This window comes from Ambystoma mexicanum, chromosome 2p (genome assembly GCF_040938575.1).
Source record: "Ambystoma mexicanum isolate Mex_15411 chromosome 2p, UKY_AmexF1_1, whole genome shotgun sequence".
Taxonomy (NCBI): Eukaryota; Metazoa; Chordata; class Amphibia; order Caudata; family Ambystomatidae; genus Ambystoma; species Ambystoma mexicanum.
This window is the reverse complement of record NC_090923.1, coordinates 384,068,551-384,088,437: the sequence shown is the minus strand read 5'-3', so window position 1 is coordinate 384,088,437 and position 19,887 is coordinate 384,068,551.

Sequence of the window (19,887 nt, the reverse complement as noted above, 5' to 3'; positions counted from 1 at the left end):
GGAGGCAACTGCAGACTCGATTGTCACCATACAGGATTCAGCCAGTGTCCAACAAGCAACAATGGGCTCACCTCTTTCGTTGAGCGTAGCATAGGATCACGCTCAAGGGTCTTGCTATTTCTGCCCTGATGAAGGCGGAGCTGGTACCGCCGAAACGCAATATTGCCTAGAGGGGATTGAAGGTCCCTCAGAATAACATCTGACCCATATTGGACCTCTTGTTTACAACAATTTATGTTTTGTTGTTTTTTCAGTTAGCCAGGATCTACAGTAACACTTGTTCAGTATCCCAGTTGGTTTTCGTAGATCACTGTCTATTGAATCAGCCTTATTCGTTGTTTGGGAATATCAGCATTTTTCTTACTTCCCTTTCTTCCCCCTTATGCGTTGGCAGACCCCACCCCATTGGTGTATGAACAAATATTCCCACTGGGGTGTTACTGATACTTACTATGATCATATAATGTTGAAAAAAGTATTTGTTACCTTTTTCCAGTGTTGATGTTTCTACATTGGGAGAAATATTTCCTTATTTTGGTTTATGTCTCATTGATTTTTCCATTTTTCCTTCTTTCTTTTTTATCTAACATTCATGATTTCTGTTTAGCAATTTTGCATTCTGATTCATACTAAGAAGGATTGTTTTTCATATGTATTTAACCTTGTAAATGTTTTATTGATTGTATTTGTACGGATGTTTGCACATAAAGTTTTGTCTTTAACTTACAATAATTTGCATGACTATCCTTGATGTGCTGTACTATGATGGATACTAATTATATGTAGATGCTATTACCCCAAAGGGGTACTTAGGTTTGGACCAGGGGTAGGACCTTAATTCATTCACACCTTCCTATAGGCCAACCTACATACGTACTAGTACCTTGTGTTAATATTAGTTTCTCTTGCCCTCCTACTGGTACGTTAGCCCACGGGCACAACCACAGCCACAACAGTGTGGCCTTTTTCGTTGTTGAATGAACCTTTGATATTGGCCAGTAGTTCAGGGCACTCCTCTGGCAAAACTTGGCAATTGTTCACTCTCTCCTCTGTTGTCATCAGCATTGGACTTTCCATGATAGGATGTAATAGTCGCCCTCCCTCCAAATCGTTGAAATCTTGCTTGACATTTGTAATTTGCACACCACTGCTTGGTCTTTGCATTGTAATGTGGCCAATTTCCAACTTGTTGTATGGATGTTTTAATGCCATGAACTGTGGGTTTGATGGATGTTTTTCGTGAATTCTCCTAGTCTCGTGGATTGCATATTTGTGAACATATCTTAGTCAAGCTGGAAGTATGTTGATCTGGATTCTAGTAGAAATCTAATTTCTTTGCATTTTCATTGGCAGCACCCATTACCATTATTACCTTGTTTCTGACATTGTCAGTGTGAAGTCTTCCTCATCTAATTTTCTATTCCTATTTATTTTCCTAATCCTGTGTCAACAGGTTCTTTGACATATTTGAGAAAAGTATTTTTTATGCTATGTTAATCTTGACTTCCCATGATGCCCCTGGCTTGTATATTGTTTAGGCCTTGGCTGAGGGAGATAGTGGCCACTCCTGCCTATCCTTTCTAGAGTTGATCCCATATGTCATTTGTGATCCTCGATCTCTGCTACAGCTCTTGCACTGTGAGTGTTATATTGCACCATCCTGACTTCTGAGTGGCTGTTTCACCACATTTTATTCGCTTGGGCCACATATCTACATATCTGGAAAATTGTATTGCCACTTGGAGGCTTGTTTTGTTTGTCTTTCAAAATGTCTGTTGCATACTGTGGTCATAAGCTTTCCTCATGGGATTATCCCAGAAATATTCTTCTGCCATGCCCACAGAATTACATATGCAGATGTGTACCCTTATGGCAACTTCATAGTTGTCTGCAGTTTCTCCTTTATATTGTGTAATGGCACCTCTCCAATATTGCATGGGTTCCATTTTCTGGTTTGGTCTGATAAAATGCTTATCATGCTTGATCCTCCACCTCTTCTTCTACAGGAGTGTTAGGTTTCAGAGGCATCTGGAATATTTGGAGACCTTTTATACCTAAGCAGTCTAGCAAAGCTGCTTCTTTCTGTTTATTATTGTACTTGCGCCCAACAGCATCTCTGAGGTATACTTGGAATTCAAAGATACCACTGATATATTTTCGCTCCAGAAAATATCAAGAAAGTTGCTGATGTGGACATATTTTGCACTGTCCCAGTCACTAACTTATTCTGCCTCATTATTGGTCAGAGTGTACTTGGCTTTGTTATACAGCTCCCCTAGCAGAAGATGTAATTTTAGGATTTGTTGTTTGACAAGGCCAAAATTCCTCTGTGATAACAGACACTGTTTTGGGTGGTGTCGCATTTGCCCATCTGCAATGCTGATATGGCTATTAGTCTTCAAAGATCTCTGTATTTTTCTAGCAAATTTCCCATCTTACCTCAAGTCCAAAGGACACTCTAAACCACAATTCTCCTTGGGATCTCCCAGGTCCAGAGATGGCCTTAAAGGAGGGGCACAAATGTTGCAAGTTTAAAAAGCTTTGGAAAAGAACAAGGATGTATCAATAAGTGAAGAATAGTAGGCATATTACCTTTAGAGTGCTGTTAGTAATTCTAACTGGGCATTAGTCGATTGAGGAGACTGGCCAATGAGAGCAAGAACCACTGTTTGCATCAGAGTTCTGAAGCAGGACTGTGACAGTATATTCATTAAGTTCCAAGGCAAGAGACAATAAACTCTAAGGGAACAATAATGGGTGTAGAGTGTGAGGCACTTGCTAGAAGTTCTGATCTCTTGGATTTCATAACAATTCTTTGCAGTTTGTTCACATAGAGTTTGTGAACAATCAGAGTGGATAGAGCTGCTCTTGAGGAAGGTTATTGAGTACTATCTAATAATTCCATACTAACTGTAGATGAGATGGTGAACTTACAACAATAATATTCACATTTACACTGAGGAATGGAATGTTTGTAGGGAACCAGTTTGGGCTATTATAAGTAAGTTTTGCTTCATCATCATGTGCTGCCACGATTAGTTCTAGCTGGCAAGTGATCTTTTTAATATACCTCAATTTTGAGGTAAACCAATTAGAAATTGACTTGATTGATCAGGATGAGGCTTATAAATGGGAGCCATTGTGTCCAGGTTTACAATAAGCCAATTTACAGATCAGTTGTATACATGGACCAGACGTCCATGACACTGGTTCAGCCTTGACAAGGGCAATATTCGATTTGTTGTCTTCAAAGAGCTTTCAATTTCTGTAAAGGGGCAGGAAGTAAGTAGAGAAAGGCCTTCCAGTAATGGTGAAGATACCCTGGTTTTGAAGGGGATGGTATAATGATCTGAGCAGACAAAGGAACGAGAAGTAATTTGATCTACCATATATGAACTAGTGAATGTTAGATGCAGAAGATGGCATTTAATATGCGTCACCCCAAAGCATTCAGAGAGAGAGGTCAAGAGCATCAATTCTATCAATACTGAACATCGAATTCAGTGAAAATCTTAGTCCACTAGAGAAGGACCTGTTAAACTCATAGTTTGAGCACTAAATCTGAGTATTCCAAAAATAATACAGAGGTTGAGCCAGCTGGGCAATGCGTGGGTGGAATTGTCATGAAGAAATTGAATGACCATGTTACCTTAGGTGCTAAAAGTTAGGTACAAGAGGAACGAGGGAGAGGGATTTCAGTCACTGTAATTATTCTGTATATGTTAATGCTAATCCACCCACATGTAATATGCTCCAGTTCAAGCCCAGTGATTTTATGCTAGAGGAAATGTGTAAATCAAACCAGGTCTGTAAGTAAAACTAAATCAATGTCATGAGTCTAAATGAAGTGAACATCTTATAATATGTGTTTAGATAAAGAACAGCCATTTATCAGTAAACAGCAGAGAATGTTAGTTGTTTTAGCCGTGCCTAGTGTTATGAATAAAAAAGGCTTCATCTGATGACTAACGGGAACCATGCAAACCCTACATTGAGATTAAGGTCAGGCATGGAGTTGAATACTTCCAAAATGCATTATATTCTCTACCACGTACTTATAGGGGAAAGAGTATTTGAGGGATAAAATAAACTTAGGAAATTTCCCACCTTGATCCGGTGTAGGTGAGAAAAGACTGTGCAGCTCTTTCACAGCAGAAGAAGTAGCCTGGAATGATGGGATTTACTGCACTAGGACTCACATGTCATTCTTATCGGCTGACGTTTCTGGGGTTAGTGGGTGGGAGAGCACAGGGCTTGGAAAGTCAGGGAGGAGGATGCTATCCTTGCCAGGATGCAGCCTGCCACACACAGCCAGAAGTGTCCACCAACTTGTTTTGTGGGTTCAAGCTGGTTATCGATCAATGATTTTCCCCCCTATCATTGAACCCTCTACCAACAAAAATGATTTCAATCTTAACCCTTACTAGTGATCATTTTTGCTCGAGTGTGTGTCTGTCTGTGTGTGTGTGTGTGCATGGAAGAGTAATTTCAGGAAAATTGTGGTTGCCAAAAATGACAGGGTTTGCTTCCCTCCCTGCCAGCACATCACTACCCAAGTGGAGCTGCATGACGCTTCCAACAGAAAAGCATGAGAGATGGGTTGCATTGGCTAAATTGCAAACCAGTGATGCTGAATGGGTGAAAACCAGGTCTGTAGATGAATCCATGGAGTTGACCTGTTTCCTTAGAGATAGGGTGGACTCGAGATAAAAACCTAGCCTTTTTACCTCGTTTACTACTTTGATTATATTACTGCCTATGTTGAATTCAGATAGTTGGAGTTTAAATTCTTTAGGTTGGCTGCGGAGCCAAGGATCAGGATCTCTGTTTTATCGTTATTAATATAATATTATTGGGATGCCATCCATGCCTGAATGAGGATGTATATTTCATTTACCAAGGATGTGTCCTTGTCAAAATTGCCTGAAAGGGGACTGAGGATCTGGGTGTTGTCTGCATAGTCAGTGTAGGTGACACCCAGTCTGTCCAATTTGTCGAATAGGGGCTTGGTAATTATATTATACATAGTGGGTGAGCCACAAGATCCTTGTGGTACACCACGGGTGGTCTGGATCGGGTCTGCCAATGCCGATGGGGAGAAGACTCTCATTGTTCTGTTTTCTAGGAAGGACTGGACCCAAGCTATTGCGTCACTCGAGAAGTGGGCTGCCGACCCTAAGTGTTTGCACAAGACTGCATGGTCCACCAAGTCGACAGGTTGAGGAGGAATAGCTGTGATGAATGCAGGACAGACTGACAATGCTTTGTGTGTTTCAGTATATATTACATTCCAACATTTCAATCACGTCAGCACGGCGTCTTGTTGGATCTCATTTTTGGTAATATATTTTATTTTATTTTTCTTGTAGGTATTGATATAGCGCCGACCCAGCTTCGCGAAGCAGTACAGGGTTTAACAGGGAGCACGAGGTGCTGTTCATAGAACAGTGCAGTCAGCATGGTGCACTGGAGGCAGGTGTGGACTGGCCTATAGGGAACTCTGGAGATTTCCCGGTAGGCCTCTGCACCCTGGGCCTCTTTTGTGTGGTATTTCTAAATGTTGCCATAGGAAAAGGGTTGGACTTGATGAGAATGTGTAATATGGGGCCACTTTGAACATTATTTCCAGGGACTCTTTTGGCTCCCAGTCCACCTGTAACTGGAGGAAGAAGTAGGCAACCCGTAACTGGAGGAAGAAGTAGGCAAGTTGTTCGGAAAGTAGACAGTATTTATATATGCACATGTTTCCATCGCATTGAACATATTTACAATTTTAGGAGCACGAAGATAACATTATTTAGCCGGAAACACGTGTTTTATCAAGTGCTCTTTTGCTCACTAGATACTTACCCGACTGCTCCATTAAAACTAAATCTACAGATTACAGTTGCACATGTATGTTGCTGGACACAGTACTAACTGGGCAGTAGCATCGATTTTCTTCAGAGCTATAATGTCTTGATTGCACTACCGTGAGAGCATGTTACGAACAATATATATGACGTTAGCAACTGAATCTGATGTTTTTTTACGCAGTAAAACACGCTGGTAATAAACGCAGAATGTGTGACTCATCTCATCTAAGTGCCCCTGGTCTGCACTTTCTGCTTTGACAGCAGAAGGCAATTCAACTATAAAGCAAGGCTGAAAATAACTGATTTCAATAGACAAGGAGCAAGTGATTGCAGAATAATACTGAATGTGGATTCAAAGAAGCAAATGATATCGAATTTAAATTGAAGATATTCATGCTAAGAGAGAGTTTGAAAAAGAAACATGCTTTTATGGTACTGTTCACATTTAAGATCAACTATCTGAATATAAAATACCCAAGGCACTAGATGTAAAAAGCTCACTGAGTTAAATGCCCATTAATGTCATTACTATGTAACCTGAAGTACAGATTTATTTTCACTTTATTTGTATATGTATAATTTGACTCTCGTTCCTGGTCTTGAAAGGCAGAAAAGCATTTTTCAAAACCACGATTAATCTGGGTTACATCCAGAGCTGAGGATGTTATAGACGAATGCTCCAGTGTCTACAGAGAATAAGCTGTTAGAATAGTTGAAGATTGTTAAATACATTGCATGGGAGATATAAGCATAAAGTAAGCTGATGCAGTAGTCCAGTTGAGGGTTAGGTGATGGGTTGCGTCATAGAGCTTGAACAAAAGTGGGCAAGCTTGTTCCAGAACAGTATTAGGGAGGGGTCATTTGCAGACTATTCTAGAGTATGGGAGCTCTATTTCAGTTACCGTGTTCCTTGGTCTTTTTTTTACATTTCTTTGGGTAATCAAGGAGCATTAAATTAGATCTGCATGCTCTGCATGTTTATCCAGAAAAGTGCAACTTCCTTACACGGTAGTTAGGGATTCCAGTCCCTAGTACTTTGAACTGAGACCTGAATTGAGGTCCATGAGCACAGGTGTGGTGTGAGCCAATGTATGCTGATCTGAGATGAACTGTGCTAAGACATACAAGTTAGCCCTGAGTCTGGACACGGGTGGGCTGAGGGGTGCCACAAAGGAGGGTGCAAGCTTCATCAGTATAGGATAGTACTATAACTTGTGCCATGGAATGAATGTTGCTTTTGGGCCTAACATTGGCAAGCTGATGCCAAACCATGTAGACATTAATTTTGATGTGATCTTTGAACACAGTTTCCAGGTATATGTGGAAGCCCAGTGACTTGCCAGTGTAGGGGAGGGTGGCATGTAGCCATTCAGATTCATTTTTGAGAACCAATATTTTAAAAGTGGGTGTAATTTGCCTCCAATGATGAGAATTAATTCAAATCAGTTTGACGTACTCTGAAGTCTCCCAAGTCTGAATGATTTCCAAACCGGATCTGAGGTGTTCATTTATCTGAAGCCAACAGCATGTTTGCGTAGTGCTGTATTTCTTCAACATTCTGAGGCCAAGTGATATTCCTTTCGCTCATTAGAACACCAGAGGCCTATATTACAGTGCTTGCGGTAGCAGCCCTGTAGTAATGGTTAAGTTGCTCAACCCATAGGAAGATCACTTTTTGGGTGGCTTAAAACTTCGCCCCGCCCCCCGGATGAATGCTCATGAAACTTTGCAAAAAGAAGTGTATGGCCCGTCAGACCAATCCCGCCAAGTTTGGTGAGGTTTCATCAAGGGGGGCAAAGTTATAGGGGGTTCAAAATTCAGAAACTGACCAATTGGCCCAATTACTAGGGGAACTGAGGGCTGAAGTGCATTACGCCCATCAAGAAACCAATGCTCTTAGGAGAGAACTGATTTTGTCAAAGGAGCAAACTGATGACCTTGCTAGCCAACTACTGCAAAGCCAGGCTGGACAAACACCCCTACCAGGACTCGGGGGAAATCCAGCTCCTGTGTCATCGAGTAACCCTGTGCAAATAAACCTACCAGGAACTATTCCATTAGCTCCGCCCAAACGCTTTGCCGGGGACCCCAAAAGGTTCTCTGTGTTTATGAACCAATGCTGCTTGCACTTTTTATGCAGACCGGGAGCCTTCCCAAAGGATCAAGCCAAGGTACCCTTTGTATGTCATATCTCAGCGGCAGTGCAGCTGATTGGTCAATTCCACTAGTTACTCAGGATGACCCAATTCTTCGGGATTTTCAGGGCTTTCAAATGAGCATGGAAAGACTATTTACCCGGCACTGTCAAGGACAGGCCCTGGATAACAAACTTTTGTCCCTACGACAGGGTAACCAGGACCTTCTATCCTTCATCGCGACCTTTGATAGGTTGATAGTGGAAACTGGATGGCCCGAGGTAAAACAAATCACGTTATTTCATCGAGGGCTTCAAGGAGAACTCAAGGATGTCTTGGCTCAAGTTGTGAAACCACCTCAAGACTGCGCTGAATATATAGACTTAGCGGTCCAGTTAGATCATAGACTTCAGAACAGAAAGGCTGATCGAGCCAAGTTTGAGAATCGGGTGTTGGTCAAAACCCATACTAACCCCAAAGGAGCAGATGCTTCAGAACCCATGCAAATCGGAGGGGTTAAAGGACCCTTAACCCAGAAGGAAAGAGAAAGGAGACGGCAAATGCAATTGTGTCTATATTGCGGAACTTCTGGGCATTTTCTACGGGATTGCCCTGTAAAACCCCCCAAGAAGGTAGTAGGAGCTGCTGATAAAAGCCATATGGAGTCAGACTCAGGAAACGACCATGCCTGACAAGCGTAGAGGTCCGCTTGCCGAGCTTGAAGAAGGATACTCAGACCTTGCATTTCATTATACCAATGGTCCTCGTAGATCCAAGGCAGCCATCATGTATGCACGCAGTAAGGGCCTACATTGATAGCGGAGCCATAGGAAACTATGTGGACTACGAATTGGCTTCCAGGATGAATCTACCTCTCTGCCAAAAGACCACCTCAGATGTCATCACCACAGTCGATAGAACTGAAATTGCCTCTGGGCCTGTAACTCATTCCACTGCAGAGATGACACTATTGGGTCAGGATGGGCATCGAGAGACTATTGTGTTTGATATAATCAAAGCCCCACAGTTCCAAATAATACTGGGCATACCTTGGTTGGAAACAAATAATCCTTGTATTGATTGGCGAGAGAAGAGAATAACCTTCCCGGATTGTGCACAAACCTGTTACCCAAGGAAAAACTTGAATGCAGGCCTGGCCACAGTCACCACATCAGTCGTGCAATTACCTCCAGAATATCAAGAATTCCAGGATGTCTTCCAAAAAGAACAGGCAAACACCTTACCACCTCACAGATCGTACGATTGTCAAATCGATCTCATACCCAGTGCACAACCCCCTTGTAGCAGGATCTACGCCCTTACGGAAACAGAGAACCTTCACCTACGGCAATACCTAGACCAGTACCTTGGTAATGGCTTCATTCGCCCATCCAAGTCCCCTGCATCTTCAGCTTTGTTGTTCGAGCCCAAAAAGGAAGGTGACCTCAGGACGTGCATAGACTACCGCGCATTGAACCAGATCACTGTTAAGAACCGATACCCATTGCCTCTGATCCCCGAACTACTAGACCAAGTAAAGGACGCCTACATATACACTAAGTTGGATCTCCGGGGGGCATACCATCTGGTACGTGTGAAAGAGGGTGACGAATGGAAGACTGCTTTTCGCACTAAGTACGGGTTATTCGATTACCAGGTGATGCCCTTCGGGTTGTGCAATGCACCAGCAGCCTTCCAATACTTTATGAACGATGTTCTTCGTGAACTCAATGATGTTTGTGTTGTCGTATATATCAATGATATTCTAGTGTACTCCTCTTCAGAATCTGACCATGTGTTTTTCATACCACGGAAGTTGAATTCCTTGGGTTTATCCTGAGTCCAAAAGGAGTCCGAATGGACTCACGAAAGGTGGACGCAATTCTTAAGTGGCCATCAGCGAGTTCAGTTAAAGGAGTACAAAGCATGCTCGGCTTTGCCAATTTCTACCGCAGATTCATCCCGGATTTCTCACATGTTATACATCCCATCACAGCACTCTTGCGAAAAAACATACGCTTTATGTGGACTGAAGAAGCTGAAAATGCCTTCCAAGAGCTGAAACCGAAATTCACGTCTGCACCTGTACTGAAGCACCCACGCCCTGAACTTCCATACATAGTGGAAACTGATGCATCCAGTTTAGCCATGGGAGCTGTCCTGTCCCAAAAGGACCCTGAAACTGGCCAGCTTCACCCAGTAGCATTTTGGTCCAGAAAGTTCTCGGCACCCGAGTTAAACTATGCTGTTACGGACAAGGAGTTATTAGCCATTAAATCCACCTTCAAGACTTGGCAGCACTATCTTCTCGGTGCCAGGCATACCATTACTGTGATCACCGATCACTGGAACTTACAGTATTTAAAGACAGCCAGGGCCCAATCGTCACGCCAGCTCCGATTGGCATCATTCTTTGCCAACTTCAATTTCGTGATAACCTATCGACCAGGTTGCAAGAACGGTAAAGCAGACGCCTTATCCCGAATAGGGATGGGAGAGGCAGAAGTGAACCCAGAACCAGTACGTATAATTTCCGAAAAAAGGATTCTTGGCATGACTACTCTACAGACACTAGAGGACATTCAGGTAAAGATCCAGTAACTGTCATGATCTCTGCTTCCAAAAGGTCAGGGTTTTCCCAACTCCCTTGGAAGCAGATCCATAACCCAGGTTCCGAGTGCCAACCAGTCCCAATTGGGACCTTTTGGACCCAGTCCTGGCGCCAGTGGCACCAGGCTCATAAATATGCCCAGTCCCAGCGCTGGAAGCGCCGGGCTCATAATGCTTGGGTGGACTTACCTGCAGCAGACCATGCTGCTTACTTGCCTGCCAGTTGAGCCTCTGATCCTCTTCTGTTTGGAACTACTTTTCCTGTTGTGTGGGGCAGGAGCCACTCCCTAGATTCAGAACACTGGAACTCTTCTGGAAAGCAGGAACTCTTTTCTTACCTAGGCGTGGCTGTGGAAGGAGACACCTAAGCACTACAGGAGGCTATTTAAACCATACCCGATGGATGAATCTTGCTTTGCGTTATTCTGCATCCTCTGCAGCAGAACGCTCATCGTGTCTTCTGCATCTGATCCTGGGCCTAAGGAAAAAGGCTTACCATCCTGAATCCAGTCTTCAGCAACACCTATAAAGACAAGAAAGAACAGGTTAGCATTACAGTCTTCAGTGACAGCTCTTCACTTACCTGGTCCATCGGCTGTCACCAACGCCTCGCGCTGCATTCCGGCATCTGAAAGACAAAGGCTTACCTACTCTTCGTGCGCTCCGGAGGTCTTCACACTGCATTCCGGCATCTGAAAGACAAAAGCTTACCAACTCTTTGCACGCTCCGGAGGCCTTCGGCGCTGCATCCCGCATCTGAAAGACAAAACAAGGTGCGTTTAAAGACATTGGGGAACTTTAATACTCACGTGCCATTACTCCTTTCCACATCTAACCCAGTGGGTATTCCGGCACCCTGCAGCCGCTCCGAACTTGTACCTGCAAAATAAAAAGACAGTTAGAGCGCATCGTGAAGCAGGCAACAAGCGCTTACTTACGTGTTTCCAGGCGCTTCTATTCATCACACGGGCTCCATCTTCAACTCACTTCAGCCCGTCATCCGCCATCGCTGGAACCCTGCAAAACAAGAAACATCATTACTAAAGACTTTAAAGACATTAGAATTACTCGAAACTTACTGTTCATGCAGTAAACGACGGACAGCAGTCCTCTGAAGTCAAGAGGCCTGCTCCCCTTATCCAGTGAAGAAACTGGTTACAGCACCCTGCCCCGAGGCAGATGGAGAGCACGGCGTTCACTTACCTAAGGTGAGAGCGTTAACCTTTGGGGTTCTACAGGAGAAGAGAAAGGGAAGAAGAGAGAGACATTCAATAACCCAGTTCCTTAATCCCATATTTTCTATCTGCAGACATCTTACCCTTCAAGTCAGACATACAGTGCACAGAGGTCCAGCCCAAAGAGCCAGCCGTGTGTTACACATCACCTTAGCAGATACGGTATACGCCCAGTCAAGACCGGCGCCTCTACGGGAATCAGGTGAGCGTTACAGAACGCGAAGCCTACCACAAAACTCCCGTCCAGGCGCTATGGAAACCTCGGATACCGACCAGCTAGCCCAGTTACTTGGTGAACTAAGGGCAGAAGTGCATGCAGCCCGTCAGGAAACGAACGCTCTAAGAAGGGAACTGATTATTTCCAAGGAGCGAACAGATGATCTCGCTAGACAATTGCTACAGTCACAAGCCGGACAGACCCCGTTACCCGCATCTGGGGGAAATCTTCCTTCTACATCCTCTATGAATCCAGTGCAGATCAACCTACCTGGGAATGTACCTCTGGCTCCGCCCGAACGATTTTCTGGTGACCCAAAGAGGTTTGCAGTATTTATCAATCAGTGCCGGTTGCATTTCTTATGCCGGCCAGCAGCCTTTCACTCTGATCAAGCTAAAGTAGCTTTCGTGCTTTCGTACCTTAGTGGCAATGCGGCAGACTGGTCGATCCCTCTAGTAAATCAAGATGATCCGGTCCTCCATGATTTTCAAGCTTTTCAGCTCAGTATGGAAAAACTGTTCGCAAGACATTCACAGGGGCAGGCCTTGGACAATGAGCTTCTTTCGTTGCGACAAGGAAATCAAGACCTTTTGGCTTATATTGCGTCTTTCAACAGACTGATAGTGGAAACTCAATGGCCTGAGGACAAAAGGATTACGCTGTTTTATAGAGGTCTACGTGGAGAGCTCAAAGATGTGTTAGCCCAAGTAGTGAATCCCCCACAAGATTGTTCGGACTATATAGACTTAGTCGTTCAAATAGATCACAGACTGCAGAACAGGAAGGCCGATCGTTCCAAGTTTGATGCTCGAGTATTTTCCAAACCGCCAACTCCTTCCAAAGGAGTAGACCCCGGGGAACCCATGCAAATAGGGGGTCTGAAAGGTCCTCTAACACAAAAGGAGCGGGAAAGGAGAAAACAGTTGCAATTATGCCTCTATTGCGGAAACTCAGGGCACTTTCTTCGAGACTGTCCGGTGAAAACTGCCAAGAAGGCAGTAGGAGCTGCAGTTACCAAAGTTACAAACTCTGAGCAGGGAAACTACCTCGCCCGACAAGAATAGAGGTCCTCTTGCCGAGCGTGAAAACCAGTTCCGTGACCTCGCATTTCGTGATACCTATGGTCCTCATTAGCCCTGATAATCCGGATCGATTACATGCAATTGAAGCTTACGTCGACAGCGGTGCCATCGGCAATTATGTGGATCATGAAATGGTTTTGAGGATGAATCTAACTCTTTGTCCCAAGGCTGTGAAGGACGTCATTACTACGGTGGATGGTACGGAGATAGCCTCCGGACCAGTAACGCATACCACTCAAGAGGTGACGCTAGTAAGTCAAGATGGACACCATGAGAAGATCGTGTTCGATGTGATCAAGGCCCCTCAGTTTCAGATTATTCTAGGAATACCTTGGTTAGAGAAACACAATCCTCTGATCGATTGGCGAGCAAGAACGGTCCAGTTTCCAGAATGTGTCTCTACTTGTCACCCTCCACCTGGTGTTGCACTGGCAGCAATTTCTTCAGAGACTCCCCAGTTACCTCCCGAATACCTAGAATACCAGGATGTTTTCCGGAAGGATCAGGCTAACTCTTTACCTCCTCATAGGTCTTATGACTGCCAGATAGACCTGATACCTGGATCTACTCCTCCTTGTAGTAGAATTTATGCCCTCACCGAGCCTGAGAACCTTCACCTTCGACAATACCTGGATCAATACCTGGCAAATGGGTTTATTCGTCCTTCCAAGTCCCCTGCTTCTTCAGCTTTGTTCTTCGTTCCAAAAAAGGAAGGAGACCTTAGAACTTGTATAGATTATCGCTCCCTGAACCAGATCACCGTTAAGAGTAGATATCCGTTACCTTTGATCCCTGAACTCCTGGACCAAGTCAGAAAAGCATGCATATATACAAAGCTGGATCTTAGAGGAGCTTACCACTTGGTACGAGTAAAAGAGGGCGATGAATGGAAGACGGCCTTCCGCACCAAGTATGGACTATTTGAATATCAGGTCATGCCCTTCGGACTTTGCAATGCCCCGGCCGCCTTTCAATATTTTATGAACGATGTCCTCAGAGAGCTCATAGATGTGTGTGTTGTTGTTTACATTGACGACATCCTCGTTTATTCTTCATCGGAATCTGAACATCGGAAACACGTGAAAATGGTCCTCGAAAGATTGCGTCAACACAAACTTTTCGCTAAGTTGGAAAAATGTGTTTTCAACGTGACTGAAGTTGAATTCTTGGGATTCATATTATCACCTGACGGAGTGCGTATGGATTCAAAGAAGGTTGATGCAGTTCTCAAATGGCCATCACCATCCTCCGTAAAAGGTGTGCAAAGCATGTTAGGCTTCGCTAACTTTTACCGCAGGTTTATCCCCGAATTCTCTCGAATAGTCCAGCCCATCACTGCCTTGTTAAAGAAAAACAAATGTTTTGAATGGTCTACCGAGGCGGAACAAGCTTTCCAGGATTTGAAGACTAAATTTATCTCTGCACCAATCTTAAAACACCCTTGCCCCGAACTCCCCTACATCGTGGAAACTGATGCTTCAAGCCTTGCCATGGGGGCAGTTCTATCACAAAAGGACCCGGTAACCAATCAGTTGCATCCCGTGGCATTTTGGTCCCGCAAATTCTCGCCTCCTGAAATCAATTACACGATTACTGACAAGGAACTTCTGGCTATCAAGTCTGCCTTTAAGGCTTGGCGGCATTATCTGCTGGGGGCCCGACACACCGTTACTGTGATTACGGATCACCGAAACCTGCAATATTTGAAAACCGCAAAAGCCCAATCCTCTAGACAACTCCGTTGGGCATTATTCTTTGCCGAGTTTGACTTCATAATTACCTATCGACCTGGTACAAAGAACGGTAAAGCTGATGCCCTTTCTCGGATGGGAGTGGAAGAACACTTGATCAACCCTAAACCTGTACCAATCATTCCCGAACAAAGAATTCTGGGTGTAATCGCCACAGAATCCATAGAGGAAGTTAAGGATAAGGCCAGGCAACTTGTAACTCCAGCAAACATACAGAATTGGCATCTGCAGGGAAAGGACTTTGCAGTAAAGGACAACTTATTGTATTTCCAAGAACGATTATACCTACCCAGCACAGATTTACAGAAAAAAGTAATCTCTTGTTATCACGATTCTTTAATGGAAGGACATCCCGGTATGGCCAAGACCTCAGAAAAGATCAAGCGCTACTTCTGGTGGCCGTCTTGGAAAAAAGATATCAGAGACTTTATAATGTCCTGTGGAGTATGCGCCCAAAACAAGAGTCAAAAGGAAAGACCAGCAGGCCTCTTACGCCCTATTGACATCCCACCTCGCCCTTGGCATACGCTTTCTATGGACTTCATCACCGATCTACCTCCATGCTCCGGATACAATACGATTCTAGTAATCGTGGACTTATTCTCCAAGATGGCGCATTTCATTCCGCTCAAAGGCTTGCCAACAGCAGCAACTCTGGCCCGAGAATTTCTCGAAAACATTGTCCGACTGCACGGTTTTCCTTCGGTTCTAATTTCGGATCGAGGTAGTCAATTTATTTCTCATTTTTGGCAAAGTTGCTGTCGGTCGGCTCAAATTGATGTGAGACTATCGACCAGTCACCACCCTCAGACCGACGGACAAACCGAGAGGACCAATCAAACTCTGGAACAGTATTTACGCTGCATGCTGCAACAAACTGAAAAAACTTGGAAAGACATCCTTTGGATAGCCGAATATGCCTACAATAACTCTGTCCATTCGGGAACTTGGAAAACCCCGTTTTTTCTTTTGTACGGCAGTCACCCTCGAACCTCGGAGTTGGATCCCCTCCAAGATCTTGAAACACCAGCAGTAGACTACCTGCATTCTACAATCACCCAAGCCTTTAAGGAAGCTGTTTCTCACCTTCAAAGGGCTAAAGAACAATACAAGAAAGGAGCAGATCAACATCGGAAGGAAGCCCCTCAATATCAAGTAGGGGATCAAGTCTGGTTATCCACCAAATATCTACCTCTAAAAGGGCCACGCACATTCAACCCAAGATACCTTGGTCCCTATTCCATCACTACCATAGTAAACCCAGTAGCGGTCAAGTTGGACTTGCCCCCGCACATGAAGATACATCCGGTCTTCCACGTCTCTCTATTAAAACCCGTGCAACCTCAAACCCGACTAACTAAATCTCCAAAACCTATCCTAGTTGATGGAGAACTCGAGTTTGAAGTCAAAAGCATTCTGGACTCCAAGATCTCCAAATCTAAACTATTTTACCTAATTGACTGGAAAGGCTACGGCCCCCAAGAGAGATCCTGGGAACCTGCTGAATATGTCCACGCTCCTCGCCTAATCAAAAGATTTCACCGAACATTTCCTGACAAGCCAAAACCCCCGGAGAAGCCCGGTTTGGGAGGGGCCTTGAGGGGGGGGACTGTCATGATCTCTGCTTCCAAAAGGTCAGGGTTTTCCCAACTCCCTTGGAAGCAGATCCATAACCCAGGTTCCGAGTGCCAACCAGTCCCAATTGGGACCTTTTGGACCCAGTCCTGGCGCCAGTGGCACCAGGCTCATAAATATGCCCAGTCCCAGCGCTGGAAGCGCCGGGCTCATAATGCTTGGGTGGACTTACCTGCAGCAGACCATGCTGCTTACTTGCCTGCCAGTTGAGCCTCTGATCCTCTTCTGTTTGGAACTACTTTTCCTGTTGGGTGGGGCAGGAGCCACTCCCTAGATTCAGAACACTGGAACTCTTCTGGAAAGCAGGAACTCTTTTCTTACCTAGGCGTGGCTGTGGAAGGAGACACCTAAGCACTACAGGAGGCTATTTAAACCACACCCGATGGATGAATCTTGCTTTGCGTTATTCTGCATCCTCTGCAGCAGAACGCTCATCGTGTCTTCTGCATCTGATCCTGGGCCTAAGGAAAAAGGCTTACCATCCTGAATCCAGTCTTCAGCAACACCTATAAAGACAAGAAAGAACAGGTTAGCATTACAGTCTTCAGTGACAGCTCTTCACTTACCTGGTCCATCGGCTGTCACCAACGCCTCGCGCTGCATTCCGGCATCTGAAAGACAAAGGCTTACCTACTCTTCGTGCGCTCCGGAGGTCTTCACACTGCATTCCGGCATCTGAAAGACAAAAGCTTACCAACTCTTCGCACGCTCCGGAGGCCTTCGGCGCTGCATCCCGCATCTGAAAGACAAAACAAGGTGCGTTTAAAGACATTGGGGAACTTTAATACTCACGTGCCATTACTCCTTTCCACATCTAACCCAGTGGGTATTCCGGCACCCTGCAGCCGCTCCGAACTTGTACCTGCAAAATAAAAAGACAGTTAGAGCGCATCGTGAAGCAGGCAACAAGCGCTTACTTACGTGTTTCCAGGCGCTTCTATTCATCACACGGGCTCCATCTTCAACTCACTTCAGCCCGTCATCCGCCATCGCCGGAACCCTGCAAAACAAGAAACATCATTACTAAAGACTTTAAAGACATTAGAATTACTCGAAACTTACCGTTCATGCAGTAAACGACGGACAGCAGTCCTCTGAAGTCAAGAGGCCTGCTCCCCTTATCCAGTGAAGAAACTGGTTACAGCACCCTGCCCCGAGGCAGATGGAGAGCACGGCGTTCACTTACCTAAGGTGAGAGCGTTAACCTTTGGGGTTCTACAGGAGAAGAGAAAGGGAAGAAGAGAGAGACATTCAATAACCCAGTTCCTTAATCCCATATTTTCTATCTGCAGACATCTTACCCTTCAAGTCAGACATACAGTGCACAGAGGTCCAGCCCAAAGAGCCAGCCGTGTGTTACACATCACCTTTGCAGATACGGTATACGCCCAGTCAAGACCGGCGCCTCTACGGGAATCAGGTGAGCGTTACAGTAACTCTTTGATTACACAGCCCTGCAGGACTTGGTAAAGAAAGGGCCGGACTACTCTGTCACCAATGACCTGCCTTATTACCAAGGGCGACTATTTCTGCCACACAAGGAACTACAAGAGCTAGTCATTTCCCATTATCATGACACCCTAATGGAGGGGCACCCAGGTATCGCAAAGACTGAAGCTAAAATTAAGAAACAATTCTGGTGGCCCACCTGGCGAAAGGATATTAAATCATTTGTAATGTCTTGTGGCATTTGCGCCCAAAACAAAAGTCAGAAGAAAAAAAAAGCTGGACTACAACCTTTAGACATTCCGCCTACACCATGGCAAACCTTATCGTTAGACTTTATTACTGATCTACCTCCATGCAATGGATTTAACACCATTCTAGTTATTGTGGTTCTTTTTTCCAAGATGGCCCACTTTATTCCTTTAAAGGGATTACCTTCAGCTTCAATCCTGGCCAAGGAGTTCCCCGAAAACATTGTTCGCACACATGGATTTCTTTCCGTATTGGTCTCTGACCGGGGCAGTCAATTCATTTCACATTTTTGGAGGAAATGGTGTCAATTGGCGCAAACTGATGTGAGGTTATCGACCAGTCACCACCCCCAAACTGATGGTCAAACGGAGAGGACCAACCAGACTCTTGAACAATACCTGCGTTGTATGTTACATCAGACTGAGAGTAATTGGAAAGACATTCCTTGGATCGCCGAATATGCATAAAATAATTCAGTACATTCTGGAACTGGACAAAGCCCCTTTTATACCTTATATGGGCACCATCCTTGAACCTCAGACCTTGACTCCCCCCAACATTTAGAAATGCCTACAGTGGACCATCTGCATGCTACGATTACACAAGCCTTTAAGGAAGCTACTGCACATTTAAAACAAGCGAAAGAAAAATACAAGAAAAATGCTGATCGGCATAGAAGTGATACTCCACAGTACCAGATAGGGGACCAAGTATGGTTGGCCACAAAACACATACCTCTAAAGGGAACACAGACCTTTAACCCCAGATATTTGGGACCTTACTCTATTAAGGCCATTATCAACCCAGTGGCCGTCAAGTTGGACTTACCTGCTAATATGTGAATTCACCCTGTCTTTCATGTGTCACTTTTGAAACCAGTGCACCCAGGGACAAGACTAACCAAGCCACCAGACACCATCCTTATAGACGGGGAACCCAAATTTGAGGTTAAGAACATCCTGGACTCCAATCTGGTGAAGTCAAAGCTTTTTTATTTAATCGACTGAAAAGTTTACGGACCACAGGAACGGTCATGGGAACCTAGTGACCACGTTCATGCACCCCGATTGGTGAAAAAATTCCACCGAAATTTCCCAGACAAACCAAAACCATGGGGAAGAACGACTTTAGGAGGGGCCTTGGGGGGGAGTGCTGTCATGATGCCTACCACCGGGGATCCAGATCAAGTCCAGCAGCCCCAGAAGCAGGCATCAAGTTATTCCAAGCAAGCCCAAGAACCCCTGCTAGGGGCCATTTGGGTGCAGTCCTGGCGTCTATGGCGCCAGGCTCATATGTAGAGTCAGTCCTGGCGCCATAGACACCAGGCTCATAGATTAAAACTTACCTGATGCAGACCATGCAGCAAACTTACCTGATGCAGACCATGCTGCAAGAGCTCCAAGCCAAAAGAGGCTTGGAAGGGACTACTTTACCTTGGGACTATTTTTTACTCGGGTGGGGTCGGGGAGGAATACTTACCTGGGACTACTTTGGAGGCTATTTAAACCACGCCCGAAGAGCAGCACACGCTTCGCGTCATTCTGCATCCAGCAGCGTAATGCTCACCGTGCCTGCAAGTCTGCATCCAGTCTTCTGCCACGCCCGCCTCGAGTCTGGAGCTCCTAGAAAAAGGAGAAAAGGTTAGAACAAGAGCAATACCTTTGATCCT